Raw genomic sequence first — 17,582 nt, forward strand, 5'->3', positions numbered from 1 at the left:
AGTTCTCCTATGTCAATGTCTGCTGGACTTGTTCTGATTGGGGTAGAGTTCTGGGATTGTGTTTTAGTCTTTTGTTTTGGCATGTTTGCTACCAGACACAGAAAGCTCAGTTCCCCTCTTCAGTAGCTGCTCAACCAAGACTACTAGTGTCCCTATTTTTCCTGTTGTTCAGGTTTGCTTCTGGGTGACCTCGGAGTAGTGCTACTTAGTCTTGGGTTTTCTGGCAGTTTTTGATTTGTATCTAGTTATCCCTATTCTGAGACACAGGCACTTGTGTTAGTTGATGGCTGACCATCTGATCCAGCATCCCCTTGCAGTTCAGGGCACGTGCATGACCTGACTCAAGTTGCACTGATGTGACAATCCCGGTATGTGGACCTATGTCCCCAGGTAGTTTAGGGTACAGGCATAATTCAGACACAAACTGCAGGATCTATAGTTTGTGAACCATCTGAATCTATGTCTCCAGTCAGATCAGGATACATACAGGAACCAGATGCAGCCCAGATGGGTATCAGTCACAGACTTCCCCAGCCTTCGACTGGCTAGCGGGTCCGGGCAAAGGCAAAGCTCAGACTCAAACTGCGGGTCAGTGGCTCTTGGAGCACTCGCTCACTTGGCACAGGGCGCATGGGGCTGAGAGTCTGTTTGCCCTGCCCACAGCCAGAGAAGTCCCTGGGGCTTCTGAGTGCAAACCTCCTCTCTGCTGCGGGAGCAGGGAGGCCAGGACTCCGTCTGTAATGGCGGCATGGTCCTGATGCGCATGCTCTGCCCTCAGGGAGTAGCTGGGAAATACCTGGCTCTCTCTGCACATTTCTGCTGGGAACCTTGGCAGTGTGGGCCGAGCACAGACTCGAACCCACGAGTTCAGCAGCTCCCAGAACACTGGCTCTCTCAGTGCAGGGGCGCAGGGCTGACAGACTGTTCACCCTGCCCACAGCCAGAGAAGTCCCTGCAGCTTGTGAATGAAAACCTCCTCTCTGCCATGGGAGCAGGGAGGCCAGGACTCCCTCTGTAATGGCCAATAGCTTCTTTAATAAATAAACTGGCTTTCCACAGGCCAAAGATTAAAACTAGACCCATATTTTTCACTGTGCACTAAACTAAAATTGAAATGGATCAAAATTCTAACTATTAAAACAAAAACACTAAATCTGCTGGAAGGTAGAATAGGTGGAACTCTTGAAGACATTGGTATGGGCTTTATGAACAAAAAGCCTGATTTCACAAGAAATATCATAAAGAATCAACAACCTGGATCTTACTAAAAAGTTTTCACACAGTAAATGCTATCACCAACAGAGTAAAGAGACAACCCACAGTGTTGGAAAAAAAGTTTGCCAGCTGTTCCTCGGACAAAGATTAATATTCAGAACTATTGGTGTCATGGTTTATGTCTGTGTGTCCCCTCCAAAGCCTCATGCGACCATGGCAGGCTATTAGAGTTTGATTATGGGTGTGAGAGCTGCACCCGCCCGGGAGTGGATAGTTTGCATATGTAAGGGAGAGGAAGAGCGTGCTTGGGGCATTCCTCCCACATTTCCACCCTGGTGTGTGTGCACTGCTCAGCTGTGTGCTGCCGCCCTGAGATGCAGCCTTTGCCATGTGCCAGTCTGCCTTATAATCTGCCAAGTATGGATTGAAACCTCCACAAACTGTAAGCAAAATAAACCTTTCCTTCCTTAATTTTGGGCGTCAGGTATTTTGTCCCAGCACCAAGAGAAAAGTAACCAAGACAATTGGAAAGATAGTAGCGAAGTGAGAGTTTATGAAAGAGATGCTACAATGTTGTTAATAAATGTCTCAACTTGTTTCTGGGTTGTGAATGCATGAATATGATCCTAAATAATGTAGAATTGAACTACAGCATAGATCGTGCTCCAGATACAATGTTTGTGTCCCCCTAAAATTTATATATGGAATCTGTCATCCCCAAAGTGATGGTGTGAGGTAGGGCTTTGGGAAGCAATTATACTGTGAAGTTAAAAACCTCATGGATAAGATTAATGTATTGTTAAGTAGAGGCACGAGAGGGATGATTTCTCAGCCACAAGAGGACCCAGCAAGAAGGTGGCCATCTGCAGGAAAAAGCCTCTCAGTGGACATGGAATCTGATGGCACCTTGATCTTGTACTTTCTAGCCTCTAGAACTCTGAGAAATAAATGTTTGTTCCTTAAGCTATCCAACCTATTGTATTTATTATGATAGCCCAACCTCACGAAGACAGCTCACAGTCTATATCCAGACTAGCCACAGGGTGATGGCCATGTGGGAAAACTCCAAACAGTGCTGCCGAGTCTCTGAAGTCACAACCCACAGAAGCTTGGTCTGAAGCCATTGTGACCTGAACCCAACCATATCGATTGCTTTAAAAAAAAAAAAAAGTAGTCAATATTCTTCATAAAATTTAAACAAGATACAAAGTCTTAGATTATTCAAAATGCACAAGATAATATCCAATATTACTGAACATGAAAAGAGTAAATATTCAGTATTTATTCAGTTTTCATGGAAACAGAAGGTGCCAGCTCTTAGATGACATTAGATATTAGAATTATCTGATGAAGACTTTAAAAACCGTTTTATGACTATGCTCAACCAAGCAGTCTCAAACAAGCAAATGCAAACAATTAACAATCAATGAAGACATAGCAGATATGGAAAAAAAAAACAAGTGGAAAATCTAAGAATATAAAATACAGATGTTCCACTCTGGCTGCAGATGTTGACGGTCAGCAAGGCTGTGGAGATCTGGGGGCAGGAGGAATTTGGGGACTCCTCATTACTTTCTGCTCTGTTTTTCTGTGAAACTAAACCTGCACTAAAAATGTCTAATAGACTGTATATATGGAAAAAATGCAATAAGCTAGATTAAAAGCCCGCTGCCTGGACCTCATAGCAGAAAGTTTACAGCTGATCTATTCATAAGCACCAAAATGTGAAAGCAACTCAGTTGGCTTGAAGTGGGTGAGGGGATGAACAAGCTGTAGTCTATTCAGACAGTCAGAGTCTCATCAGTAATAAAGAGAATGAAGCACTAATACACTCAACAACTTTGAAGAAGCTTAAGCGTATTGTTCAGGATGGAAAAGCCAGTGCCAGAAGATTACATGTTGTTTTTCCTTTTGTATTAACAGTCTTCCAAAGACAACACTGTAGTGACTAAACAATGATCTATTCTCAGGAATTAGAGTGAGGGCCGGGGTATAGTTCAGCGGCACAGTACCTACCTGACAAGCACAAGGTCCTGCCTCAATACCTGCTACCAAAATAAATAAATAAATAAATAAAAGGAGTTAGGGTGAAAGGAGTGTGGGAATTTTGAGGGTGATGCTATTTTCATTACATTCAAATGATCCTAATTATTCATTAAAACTCACAAAACTGTATTTCCAAAAAGTTCAATTCCAGTGGACCTTCACTTAAAATATATATGTATATATATACATATATTTTAAATTAACAAATTACATTGTCTTTACTAAAGCATTTCAGATACTTCCCTGCTACTTTCTAGAATTAAATATTAAGAGTGATCCATCTTCTTTGACTTTACAGGTATTTGCTATTCTTTGCTTGGGTGCCCAAAGAGTCATTTTCTTATCTTCAGACTCCATTAATTTTACCAGAATACACCTCACGGTTAAAATTCTTGAGATAATAGGTTGTTATAGTGTGAAGCCACCCCAGTGGACAATTCCCTTTGTATTTGTACACCCTGTTATGACACAGCCAAGAAGCCCTTGCAAGACACTGAACAGATGAAACTACCCACCTAATCTTAACTTTCAAGACTCCAGAACTGCAAACTAAATATAAATAGGCAAAATACTGAACTTTAGTTTGTCCTGCAAACAGAAAATAGCCACACTATGTATAATAATACATATATTATTTAGTTCTGTATAATATATAATATGTATACTCTGTAAATGCTTCATATTACATAATACATTGTAATTATATATTTATAATACATATATATGTGCACAGTCATGGATAGATGTTTATATCTATTTTCCATAAATTGCAAGAGAATGATGAATAGGATAAGACTAACATCTAGCCCATTGTAAATGTGTGAGAGAGAAGATATTCCTCATGACCAAGGCCATGTGACCCACAGCCAAGTAGAGCAGACCCTCATCTCACTCCCTGAGTGCCTCCACCTGTTCTGAAGACTAAAAACATGGGGGACAGATTTCTCAATCAAATGAGCTAATATTTATTGAGCAAGAGGCTCAGTTAGGCAATGGTTGGATAGGTGTCAAACCAGAACAAGGCCAAATGTTCCATGTAACCAACAAATTGCACAACAAAATGCAACTTCCTCCCTGCAACCAGGGAGGAATTTGTGTATCTCAGAGCCTGACTGCCATGCGAGCCTCCTCTTTATGTTCTGCCTCCTTATGTTTGCCCTGGATTTTCAACCTCAAATATAGTACAGTGCAGCACTTCACTGCAAAGTATGGTATGCAAAATATCGTAAAGGATGAATAAGGAACTTATTACCCAAAAGGTGAAGATTAGGCACTCACAAATTCTTGTTCCATGTGTAATAAGGTCATTACACATTTAAGATTTTCTGTTTAGGGCTGGGGATTTAGCTCAGTGGCACAGCGCCTGCCTGGCAAGCACAAGGTCATGAGGTCAATTCCCAGTACCGGAACCCCCCACCTCAAAAAAAAACATTTTCTGTTTAAAGGAGGATATGTCTCATGTTAAGTGTTCAAAAATAAACTACCAAAACAATGAAAAAACTCATTGTAACTTTTTCTTGTATTGCTGAAGATTAAACCCAGGGCCTCAAGTGTGCCAGGCAAACACTGCCACTGAGCTACATACCCTGCCCTCACTGGGAATTTTATTAATGATTCTTCCCATACCATGAAACCCCTGGAGGAATTACTTAAAGAGGGACAAAATTTTTAAAGTCTCCTTACCCTTTGCCCATTGTATTTCCTTTTCTGGAAATGTGAACTTGATGCGAATAGATTATTAAGCATTTCCAAACCATTATTTATTCCTTCCTACTCTTTGTAAACCTTGGGGAAGCAAGGCCATTTCCTTCTCTTTTATACTGAGCTCTAAGATATGAGGAGGAAAAAACTAAGTCTATATATTAAATTAGTTATTTACTTTGAAATTGCTGAGTAGCCCTCAATTAGAAATATGTTACTGCTTCCGTCAGAGTAGCTACTTAGAGCATTTACATATTAGGGGGAAATGGTGAATAGTATACATTTTTAACCAGTTATATTGAAAACTTGCCTGGTTTTAAGTCATTGAGAATTTAAATCAACAATATTGATTTTTCTCTGAAAATCATAGTGTTTCGTTTCATGTTGTTACTTAAAACTAACTTTGAGAAATGCTTGGCATACTTCAGTTGGCATACTTTAAAAATGCCTTTCATGGTACTAATGCTGATAATTTAAGGGTGAATTTAGTGTTCTGAAATTCTGAAGTTGTACAATGTCATATCAATTAAGTGTCCAACTGAGAAAATTCTTCTTAGATTTAAAAAAAAAATGAGGCATGTTGTAAGAAGTAAAACTTTTGAGTAGTTTTTTTCTCCAAAGTCAAAAGTATTTGAGATAAAGGTAACACCTTTAGAATAAGGGTCTGATTTTCCAGATTGTCTTCTCTGAAGGCTAATATCAATTTGGAATTATAGGTAATAGGGAATTATTTGACTATATAGAATTTTAGTTTATATTCGTATCTGAAGTCTTTCATTTGCATCAGATTTGGTCCTTGATGCTGATATATTTTGTCTCCAGAATTTCTTAGCTACCCTGTTCCTGAAGACCATACTTTTTGTGTGCATTTAAATGTGCTCAATAACTTGTAGGAAGGAAGGAAGGAAAGAAGGAAGGAAGGAAGGAAGGAAGGAAGGAAGGAAGGAAGGAAGGAAGGAAGGAAGGAAAAAAGAAAGAAGAAAGAAAGAAAGAAAGAAGAAAGAAAGAAAGAAAGAAAGAAAGAAAGAAAGAAAGAAAGAAAGAAAGAAAGAGAAAAAGAAAGAACACTTAACTTTATTGTCTACATGATTTCTCTAGGATCACTTTTTCTGTTCTCCTACAACCATATTCTTTAAAGAATACAATATCACTAACATTTATCTGAGTACTTTCTGTGGGGCAGAAAAATGCTAAAAGCCTTTCTTTTGTATTTCTCATCCTATAAGGAAAGCATTCTTATCCTTGTTTTAAGAAAGGAGTGGCTGGATATATTAGACTCTTGGTGCTACCATAACAAAATACCACAGCCTAATGACTTAAAACAACAAAAATTTATTTTTGCACTGTCTTGGAGACTAAAACTGAAATCAAAGTGTGGTAGGGCCAAGCCTTCTCCAGTAGACCCTCATCTTCACTAGTTATAATAACTTGATTTCTAACTAAGGTCACACTCTGTGATTCCAGGACAGACGCAACTTGACTCTGCTTGTGTTTGCAAGTTCATCAGCTTCCCACGCTTTACCTTCTTTATCCACATTATCTGGTTTCCAGTCCCAACTCACTGATGAGACTCTTCTGCTGAGTGTCCTCATCTTTTTCATTCAGCGTATCCTGACAGTAGTGATGACATCCTCCTCCTTGACCACTTTGCTCCCTAAGTTCTCTGAAAGCATAGTGAGTCTCACACTGTAGATTGCTGGTTTCCTCATCCATTGGCTTATCCTATACCCTAAAACTGAGTGCTTCCCTACTGACTTTTATCTGTTCTTCAACTCACACTCCTTTCTTAAATTTTCCATTCTCTTGACTTCAGAATTGTCTTCTATACCAGTGACTGCTTGATTTGTATCAGTCTATATCTCCCTGCTCTTCTCTCTCCAAAGTCTGGCCTCATACCTCAGGGACTCTTTTTAGAGGAGTTCTCTTACCATTGCTAACTCATTATGCTTACACCCAGATACTTTTCTTCCTTTCTCACATATGCACCAACACTATCCTGGCTTAGGTCCTCTGTGATTACTAAGGCAATGCCCTACTTTGCTTGCCTTGTCCAGCTTCCACCCTCCCAGTGCCTCTTGCATAACCTTGCCAGACTGATCTTTCAAAAGCAAATTTTCATCACTTTGTTCCTAGGCTTGGTGATTCCTTATGTCTTGCTGTTTTGCATGTAAACTCCTCAGACATCTCTTCACCCACCATGCCCAGTCAGGGTCATTTCCCACACTTCCCACTCTGCCCTTGCACTTGAGTAAGGCTGACTGCTTTTCTGCAAAACTGAGCATGTGATCATCTCCACTGTTTGGCTTGTAATGTCAATGTAGCTCTTTATTCTCTGAAATCCCATCCCCTTTTTTTCTGGTCCCAAATTACTTCCCACCTTTTCTAGTAAGTTCCTCAGACCATTTCAGCTTCTATTCATTATGGAAGAGTTCTGAAAACAGAATGATAGAAAAGTCATCAGGAACTCAGAATGAATTCTCTGCCTGTGTCCTCTGCTCTTAGCTTTTGTGTTTATGATTATTCTGTCTCTCTTCCCCATCTCAGACTTGTAACATTTGGCATGTGGCAATGTTACTCTGAGATGCCAGGCTTTATTAATTGTTCTTTGAAGTCACCTCCTTACTGTTTTACAAGACACATGAGGATAAGGACTATAGCAAAGCTTTTTTTCCCTGTAACGTCTGTAGCACCTAGCACAATGTTATACATTTATCAAATAATTTTTCTGGATTCACTTACATTTTTCAAGAGACTGAGTGTGAAGTTTCTTACAAAAACATAGAGAAATCAAGCTTAAGAAATTTAATATATGCTGGATGCTATTTTTCTAAGCTAAAAATATTTTACCTCAGGTAGGCAAAGTCTTTGATATGAATTGTGAGAATAATTAGGAAGAGGAAAAAATATGTATATGTATACACAGGATAGCTAGGATAATTGTACTACTAATATCTGTTGGTTTACTGAAAGGGACTGTTAATATGTAATTGATGAATCTTGCATGCTTATATCTGGTTATATGTGCAACCATTTTAATGATGACATTTTGTAATATAATAACCATTGTTAATATCCTATCCCTGTGATTTGAAATTCTGTATCATTTTTATTGTTCTCTATGCTGTTTTGTTTACACATTTGTTTTTGTTATTTTGGGTTTCTTTTTAAATGAAAAACAAAATTTATATGTATATACAAGGATAGCTGGAATAGGTATATTGCTCATGTCTGTGGTTTATTGAAAGGAACAGTCAATGCTTAAAATTTTCTTTTTTCTTGACCAATTTTGCATACTTGAATCTGGTAATCAGAATGACTGATCTGAAAACAACAATATACAGTATAAGAACCATTGCTGTACTCCTACCATCTTATGTGGTGAAGCTCTGCATCATTTCCCATGTTTTTTTTTTAAAATTACTTGTTACTGTCTTTGATTGTTTGGTCAACCTTACATTCTTATGTCTGGTGGATGGAGCAACTTCGTTGATGATAACACTAGCAAGGCAGCAACCATTGTTAATTCCTATCATTTTATTTCAAGATCATGAATCATTTTTGTGTTGTTTTGATTTTGTCTTCATTGTTGTTTTGTTAGTTTTTTTAATTTTTAAAATAGAAAAAATTAAAAAATTTTTTCTCAATCATGTGAGCAAAAACTAATTATCAAGAATTTTAGAATTGTGTGAGTTCTCTGCTGTCTTGTTTTCTAGACACACCATTAAAGCTTCAGTAACCACTAAAAGTTATATTGCTGTTATTGTTTGGATATCAAATGCCCCCCAAAGACCCATGTATGAAAGGCTTAGTTTCTATGGTGGTTATTGGGATGTGGAAGAACTTTTAAGTAATGGACTAGTAGAAAGTTTTCCAGTCATTGGGGATGTGCTCTTGAAGAGAACTGTGGGACCCCAGCTCCTCCTCATTCTCTGTTCTCTCCTTAGCTTATGTAAGAGCTTTCACTCTGCCACACACTTCCACCAGGCTATGCTCCTTCACCACAGGCCCAAGGCTACAGAGCCAGTATTATCATGGACTGAGATTTCCAAAGTGATGAGCCAAAGTTAACCTTTTCTCTTTATAAACTTATCATCTCTGCTATTTTGCTATAGTGATAGGAAACTGGCTAACAATGGGAATTACTTAAAAGTTTTTATTCAACAAGGGAAATCAATGTCACCTTTTTCTTAATCACTAGAAATATGTTGTATAAATTTATGCTGATCTCAAGTCAGATTTCTGAAAACAGAACTCATTGACATTCAAAAGCCAAAAATCTCGTGTTTTATTTTCATAGTATTAAATTTATTCACTATATTTCAAATGATAACAAGACAAGCAAATGTTGATTTTCTTTCCAAAAACAACGTGAAAGGATTAGAATTTTAAGAAACTAGTAATCTAAAGATGTCACTGTCAAATTCGAAGTGTTTTCTGAAAATCTACTCTCCTTAATCAGGAAAATGTACATAAAAGTTTGACACTGGAGTTTCATGAGAGGAGATGGTCTGGGTAGGTCTACATTAAGCACCTTGGTGAATGAGCAGGGGAGACTCTGAACTTACAGAAAAAGTGGACCAGGAATAGATATGGAAAGTGATCTCTCCATCTATTGAGCTAGGGATTTGTGGATCACAGCAGGCTTGGTTGACTTTATGGGAGAAAATCTACAAGTCATTTTATTTTTATATTTTTGGATCTTCTTATCAGAAACTGAACTTAAGAAAAAGAGTAAGTTGGAGGTTGGATGTTACAATAATCAAGCTGTTTACAGAACCCTCAGGAGTGCAACTGGAGGTCTGGAAGGAAGTGAAACCAGAAGGGACAGTTTAGAGAATCCAGGAAGTGCTCCTGCCCTTCTCTGCTTCTCCTTTCTCCTTTTCCTCTCCTCCCATCTTTCTCTCCATCTTTAGTCCATAGAGTGGGCTATAGATGAGTTAAGGTTCCATGACAAGGTAAGCTTTACTCTTAGACATAATTTAGAATATCTTTGTCAGAGCATACCTAATTCATTTACATCTGATTTCTGCGGCCTGAACAATCAAAAGCAACTGCGGAACAATATCATCTTCTGTAAATTTGGTTGCTGGAGATTGCTTCTGTGGTTTTTCTCGTAACAGGATATTTAAATGCAATGTTGAAATGCTCAGCTTTGTGACCTTCCTTAAATTTCACTGGAGCAAGAAAAAAACTAAACATACAAAATAAACTTGTAGCAAAAAAAAATTTTGCTCCATAATTACTTTCTCTAGTGATATTTGCTCAACATGAAAATTACATTTTGGATAGAGGACTATGAAATAAGGAATTTCAATGGAAGAAGAGTGTTTAAAAGTGTAGCAGATACTCTTGAAATAGAGATATCTATTGACAGTTTAGTTTGAATATAGCTTATACTTAAAGTTTATGTTGTCAGAAATACAGTAACAAAAATCATGAAATATGTTGAAATGAGAGGTAATATCATATTATACAAAAAAAGGAATTTCAAGAAGCCTTAAAAAGTACATGCAAATTAATATTAAGGCAAGAAATGCATCATACAGATTTTATGACACCATGTATAAAAATCAGGAAGACTGCTCCAACTGCTGTTTTCTTGGTAATTCCTTGGTTGAGGAATTCCTTGGTCATCACTAATTTTTGTTTATTTCATATGTTATTTTGGGCATCATAAGTGCCAAACTATTAACTTTATAATTTAAAAGGATTATTTTCATAAAAAGAAAAAGAATACCCTTGCACTAGAAATGTCACCATATTAGTTGGAACTGTATTATGATTAAGGTAGCTGATACTATATTATTAATATGTAAATAGAAAAGGTTAAAAGATCAGATTGCCATACTGGATAAAAATAAAGCTGACGGACATCTAAGCTCCTGCTGCACAGACTTTTTCCATTCAGATAACCAATTGTTCCAGTATCTTTTGTTGAAAAGATTTTCCTTTGTCTTTAATAGATTTCTTTATTGCCTCTTGAAAATTAATTGACTGCACAAGTCTGAGTCCAACTCTAGGTTCTCTGTTTTATTCTATTGATATTTTTTAGTTCTTATGATAGTACTACATTGTCTTTGATTAATGTAACTTAAAATATGTTGAATGCAGATGGTATAAATTCTCAGCTTTTGTTCAAGTTAGATTGGATTTCCTAACCTATGAATATGGTATATATTTTCATTTATTTGGGTTTTCTTAAGATTGAGCAATATTTTGTAATTTTTGATATAGAGTTCTTATATGCTTTTGCTTAATTGGTTTTTAAGTATTTTATATTTATTAATTGCTACTGAAAATGAAATTACTTAATTTTCCAATTGTTTGCTGCTAGAACATAAAACACAATTGATTTTAGAACATCGAGCATGTGTCTTGTAATATTGTTAGACTGCTTATTCCACTAGTTGCTTATAAGCTTCTCAGAATTTCTCATACCACCATGCTTCTTATTTATTTTATTTTATTGCCTTATTCCCCTGACTAGAACCTCTACTATAACATTAAACAGGGACATTTCTGCCCTGAGTCCAATGTTGGAATAGAATGTGTCTTACATTCAATATTTTGACTATAAGATATTCATAGATGTCCTTTGTCAGGTCAAGAAAGTTCCCATCTATTTCTACTTTACTTAGAGTTTTTTGTCATGATTGAGATTTTTATTTTACCAAGTGTATCTTATGCATTTATTGACATGAGCCTATATTTTTCTTTCTTTATTTTTCAATCTAATGAGTTATATTGACTGACTTACATATTACTTTGAGTGTGAAATCAACTTTGTATTTCTTGAATAAGCTCTGCATTGTCATGGATTATCACTGTGCCAATATATTGCCAGACTTGATTTGTCGATATTTTGGTGTTTAGCATCTATGGTTATGAATGATACAGCTTTTTAATTTTTTACATTAAGAAAACTCACATGTGATTAAAATATATCATACACATTTCATCATCAAAAAATAGCAGCAATAATTTCTGTATTATTCTCTTAAAATGAACAGAATTCCTATTTTGCCCAGATAATTCTTATAAATCGAGGCAATGGTTTTGGACATGGAGAGAAATAGATTGGCAGCAACGGCCTCTGGTCCTGTTCTGACCATGAAACAGAAGTGTACGGTGTGCCCCTAACAGCAACTCATAGCTCCTATAAGGCATACACTGAATAAATTAGTGTAAACAGCAATCAGATGTGGAGAGCTTTGGATTGCTTTCTGTTCAGACTTTACTTTTCTCTTTTCAGTTACCTATTGGAGACAAAAACTGCACTGAAATTTGTTTGATGAGGTCACAGTTTCTGCTGCTTATTTTTGATTTACTTAAATACCCCTTCCATCCCTTTTTAAACAACATATTAAAACATCTACTAGTCAATGGCAGACCTATTCTGTAGAGTCTCATTTTATAAAATAGATTTCTTCACTCACACCTCCCTAAGATTTATTTCTTCAAAGAAATAGTCACTTAATATCTGATAATTACACTCATGGTATTATGTACAAAATGCATTAACTAAAATATTCCCCAAAGTGCCAACAATAAAAATGAAATAGAATGCTTATTTAATGCTATCTTCTGAAAAAGAAGTTTTGAAAGAATCAAATTTGAAACAGCAACAATTTAACAGTAGATTACCAATGTTCAATGAACTTAATGGAATGCAAATATAGACCAATATTCACTGATTAAGTGATATTCATACACACTATAGATTTTCCTCTAAATATCAAGTATAGGGATAAAACTTACTTCCAACAATTCTCTTAGGAATTTTCAGTACTTGCAGGAGGCTCTGGCTTAAGTGCATTGTTTGATATATGTGTACATTAAATTAAGATCATATTTTATATCAAGATTCTTACTGAACAACATTAAATTACTTGACTGTCATCTATTGAAGTATTTCTTAATAATGCTTTGGGATACTTTTTATCCAATTTCATAGTTTTTTTTCTCAAACTTCATCAGGGAAGAAACTGTATTTTCAGCACTACACAGACAGTAAAGGAAAAACCCTTGAAGCTGAGGTAGAGTGGATGGGTGCTCTCTGTCATCCTCTGTGTTTTGGTTCGATTCTCCAAAAGTGAAGACTGGCAGAGAGTGGGTCAAGACTGAGCACCTGGAACATATTGGCTTGATGTTGTACAAGCTGTTGTATGACTGGGGCTACCAGAAATAACCATTTCAGAGCTGTGAGGGGTTTTTATAAGAAAATGTCTTTCAAGTCTTCAATAAGTTGCTTTATTATTGGACCAGAGATTCTAAGCTGTCTTTCTGAGCCCTGGTGAATTCTCTGGAAAGTTTCATTTCAATATAAAATTTGGTTGCCAAGCCATGGTTTCTTCAAAAATCAAAATTTATAATAATTAAATATTTTCCATTTACCCATGCAATTCAATTCGGCAGTTATAACACTGGCTGCAAAGAAGATATCAGAGATGTAGCCTTGGGAGATTACTTTCCCTGAAAGCTCTTTTAAAAATGTAGACACTTTTATGGACAACAATGATGAAAACTAACCCCAAGTCTGTTACCACACTACAGACGGTAAAGCTCAATGAACTATAAAGTTATTCATCTAGAGTTTGTGTCACCCCTTATACCACCTGTCTTAGTCAACCTTGTGTTGCTATAGCAAAATACCCGAGCATGAGTACTTTATTAAGAAAGGAGGCTTATTGAGCTCATAGTTCTGAAAGTTTGAAAGCATCTTCTTGGTCTAGTGAGAGCCCTGGGGGAGATGGCATCACAGTGGCAGGGGTGCATTGGAACGGAGATTTAGAGGAGGTGCTAAACTTTCTCTTTTTTATTTTAAAGAGAAAAAACAAACAAAATGACACAGAATTTCAAAACAAGATGTTAGGAAATTAACAATGGTTATTGTATTGCATATTGTTATCTTCAAAGTAGATAACCCACTCCCATAAGCAGTAAGGCAGTTCCATAAAACCTGCATTCATCCCTCAGGAAGGTGATGCCCATGACCTACATGTCTTCCAGGAAGCCCCACCTGTTAAGGTCTCAGCACCTCTATAACTTCACCAAGCTTTCAGCATACAAACCCTTGGGGAGGTAAATTGTATCTAAACTGCAGTACTATCAAAACATCAAGCAAGTATTGGCTGAGGGTACACAAAAATTCCCAAAGCATTAAATTACCTTCAGTTCATTTGCCTTCCTATTCACTGTCTAGAATGAGGATAGAAATCACATTGTGGAGTTCCAAAGCAACTCTGAGTGACAGAAAAAAGAACAACATCTTTAATTGCTCTCAAAACAATAGATATTCCCACAGTAGACAAATAATTTGACAAATTCCTATTTAAGGCAGAGAAGTAGCAGAATATGTAGATATCTTTGGGTCATTCGTTTAGTCACCATGACTCTCATTTCAGAAGGAAGTGCAGTGAATTTCTTTCAAATAGCTACAGGACTAGTCAACATTTTATTTCATCTTATGTCAATTTTGATAAGTTGTTCAGGAAATGAAATGTGTACATCCCCTCTAATTCTTGAATTTATTAGCATAAAGTTCTTCATAACATCTGTCATGATATTGGTAATTTCTCTCATTTTTTTTATCATTCTATGTATGGCTATCAACTTTGTTATCTTTTCCAAAGAAACCCCTTAAAATGTTTTATATGTATAAATTTTCTGTTTTCTCTTTCATTGATGTTTTTCTTTATTCCCTTACTTTTCCTTATTTTGGATTTATTTTGCTCTTCTTTCTAGATCTTCCTTGAGAAACTAGAGTTATTGATTTTATACCTTCGTTCTTTCCTATCTGGTTAACATTGAAAAACTATAAATTTATTTCTATGCATTTTTGGCTTTATCCAACAAATGTTGACATATTTTATCATTCTGTTTGAAATATTTTCTAATGTGTCTTGTGGTTTTGTTCCTTGACTCATGGATTAGTGATAAGCATGTTATTTAATTTTTAAATATGTGGATTTTATCGCCCTCCGGATATCTCATTGTTCTTAGTTTCTAGTTTAATTACATTGTTGTCACAAAACATAGCCTGTATTATTCCAATCCTTTCAAATATAGCGAGCCTTGTTTTATGGACCAGTATATGGTTTACCTTGGTAAACATTACATGTGCACTTGAAAAGAATATTTACTCTGCAATTGTGGGATCTAGTGTTCTATAAACGTCAGGCAAAGGAGATTGAGAGCATTATTCAGACCTTTTACCTGTTTGTTTTATCAATTGGTGAGAAAATGATTTTTAAAATCTCCAACTGTCATGGTCAATTTGTTGCTTTCTCCCCTTACTTGTATTACTTTTTCACCTCATGTATTTTGAAACTCTTTTAAGAAGCATATGTATATGTATGGTCTCTGTGTCTCCTCTTAAATCTATTCTCTTTATTAGGGTAGTATATCAGTCTTTATTTCTGATAATACTTTTTGGCTTAGCATCTATTAGATCTGATGTTAGTATGACCACTCCAGCCATCTTGAGCTTTCTGCCTACATAGTATACCTTTTACTATGATTTACTTCAACATATGTGTATGTTCATATTTAAAGTTCATCTCATCTAGAGATACTGTTAAGTCTTACTCTTTTATCTCCTTTGAGAATTTTCAACTTCTAAGTTTAACACTGCATTCACATTTAATCTAATCATTGGTATATTAGGAGTGTGACAACCTTTTTTATTAGTGTTTTGTTTTTTTTTTTTTGGTTGGGGTCTCATTTACTTCTCTCACACTTTCTCTCTTTCTCTCTCTGCTTTAGCTTCCTTAATTTATTTTGTTTTAGTTGAATCTTTTTGGGAATTCTTTTTTTCATGAATTTTGGTTTTTATTTACATGGCTTTATATTGTTTTACGTAGCTTCTCTAGAAATACTATATACTTCCTTAATCTTTCATAGTTTCTTTAGATTTAATATTGGACCACTTCATCTAAAGTATAAATCTATTTCAGAAAATAATGATTTACTTACTGTTCCCTTTTATTTTTTAGTTGTTGTAAGTACTTTATCTAAAAATGCCATCAGTCCCATAATATGGTGGGAAAAGAAATTTTAAGTACCCATTTTTATTTATAATAAACAAGGAGAAAGAAATTCTTTCACATTTTTCCATATATTTATTATTTTGACATTTCATTCTTTTCTAAAGATGTATCTTCTTCTGGCATCAATACATTTCTCTGAAAGAAATTCTTTTTCAGTTTCTCTCTGTACAGTAAGTCTGCTAATAAAAATGATCTTTTTTGTTTATGTGATGATGACTATCTTGCCTGCCATATCCAATGTTATTTTCTCATTAAATTCACTTTTTTGTCCTTTCATCATTTTAGAAGTACTCTTCTCCTATCTTCCTGTGTCTATTGCTTCTGACAAGAAATTCATACTGTTCCATTTAATCCATGGTTAGCCTGTAACTGCTTTCAAAAGTTTCTCTTTTACTGTAGTTTCAAAAGTTTAACTCTGATGTGGCTAAATGTGATTCTCTTTATAGTTTCCTGCTTGGGGTCACTGGATTTCTTAAATCTGAAAATGTATAACTTTCACCAGATTTGGGGATTTTTTTTAAACCATTATCTCCTCATTCATTATTTTTCTCTCTCTTCCCTTCTTCTGAGACTACAAATACACATGTATTAGAATTTTCCACATTGTTCCTATAACTCACAGAGATGCTTCATTTTCCCCCCAATATTTTCTGCTGGCTTTTTAGATAGAATAGTTTCTATTGTCCTATATTCAATTCCTTTTGCCTTTTCTCACTTCAATTTGCTATTAAAGTCAACTTTTGATTTTCAATTTCAAATATTATATTTTCCTCGTTTTTGGATTTTCATTTGATTCTCTCATAGGTTTGAATATTCTACTAAGATGCTGTTCATTCATTATGAGAACATTTCACTTTAAGTCATTGAGATGATTATAAAGGTGTTTAAAAATTCTTATATGCTAATCCAACATCTTGTGGTCATCTCAGAGTCTTTTTTTTTATTTGTCTTTGACTTGAATACAGGAAACATTTTCCTGTTTCTTCATAAACCTATTAAGTTTAGACCTCTTGGACATTGTTAATGATACATTGTAGGAATACTGGGTTCTTTTATATCCCCCTGAAGATGAAATTTCCTTTGGTTGCTTTTGTTTTTTAGCAGGTAGCTAATTTGACTTCAGTTCAAACACTGATCTTGTTTTTCCTTTAGTGGAAGAGCTCAGAAAGCTCAGTTCATTTCTTTTAGACTCACATAGCCTGCTTGGAGACCTCCCCATGCATATAGAGTAGAGAAATCGCCAGATTTGGGCCAAATTTATATGGGGAATTCCTAGCTCCCCATCTGTCCATGGCTTTCACTTTTCCAGTTTCCATCCTCACTTCCCCTGGAAAATTCTGCCCCACGGCTCTCCAAGGTGGTAAGACTGGATTTCTCTTGGAATTTTACCCAAGACAAGAGCCTGCCCTCAGTCAAAATGCTTTATCAAAACAGAAAAATCATGCTGAGCCATTTCCTTCTTTCAGTTGTAAATTTGCTTCCAGTTTATTTTCAGTTCCTCTAGACACCTTCAGATTATGGCATTTTACATTTTGTAAAGTTTATATTTGTTATCTGAGAGTGGGTTGACCA

The 17,582-nt window shown here is 35.8% G+C and overlaps 1 long non-coding RNA gene across 2 annotated transcripts in view; it reads left to right on the forward strand.

Moving 5' to 3' along the window:
* Positions 1-9,834: 9,834 nt before the first annotated feature.
* The window catches only part of LOC106150122, a 42,066-nt gene continuing 34,318 nt past the window's right edge, over positions 9,835-17,582 (forward strand). For both annotated transcript variants that reach the window (XR_001236742.1, XR_001236741.1), the window contains exon 1: positions 9,835-9,917. This is a non-coding gene — a long non-coding RNA (uncharacterized LOC106150122). The remainder of the gene's footprint in view (positions 9,918-17,582) is intronic.

The sequence above is a fragment of the Chinchilla lanigera genome, unplaced genomic scaffold, assembly GCF_000276665.1.
Source record: "Chinchilla lanigera isolate Chin_1 unplaced genomic scaffold, ChiLan1.0 scaffold00064, whole genome shotgun sequence".
In the NCBI taxonomy this organism is placed as follows: domain Eukaryota; kingdom Metazoa; phylum Chordata; class Mammalia; order Rodentia; family Chinchillidae; genus Chinchilla; species Chinchilla lanigera.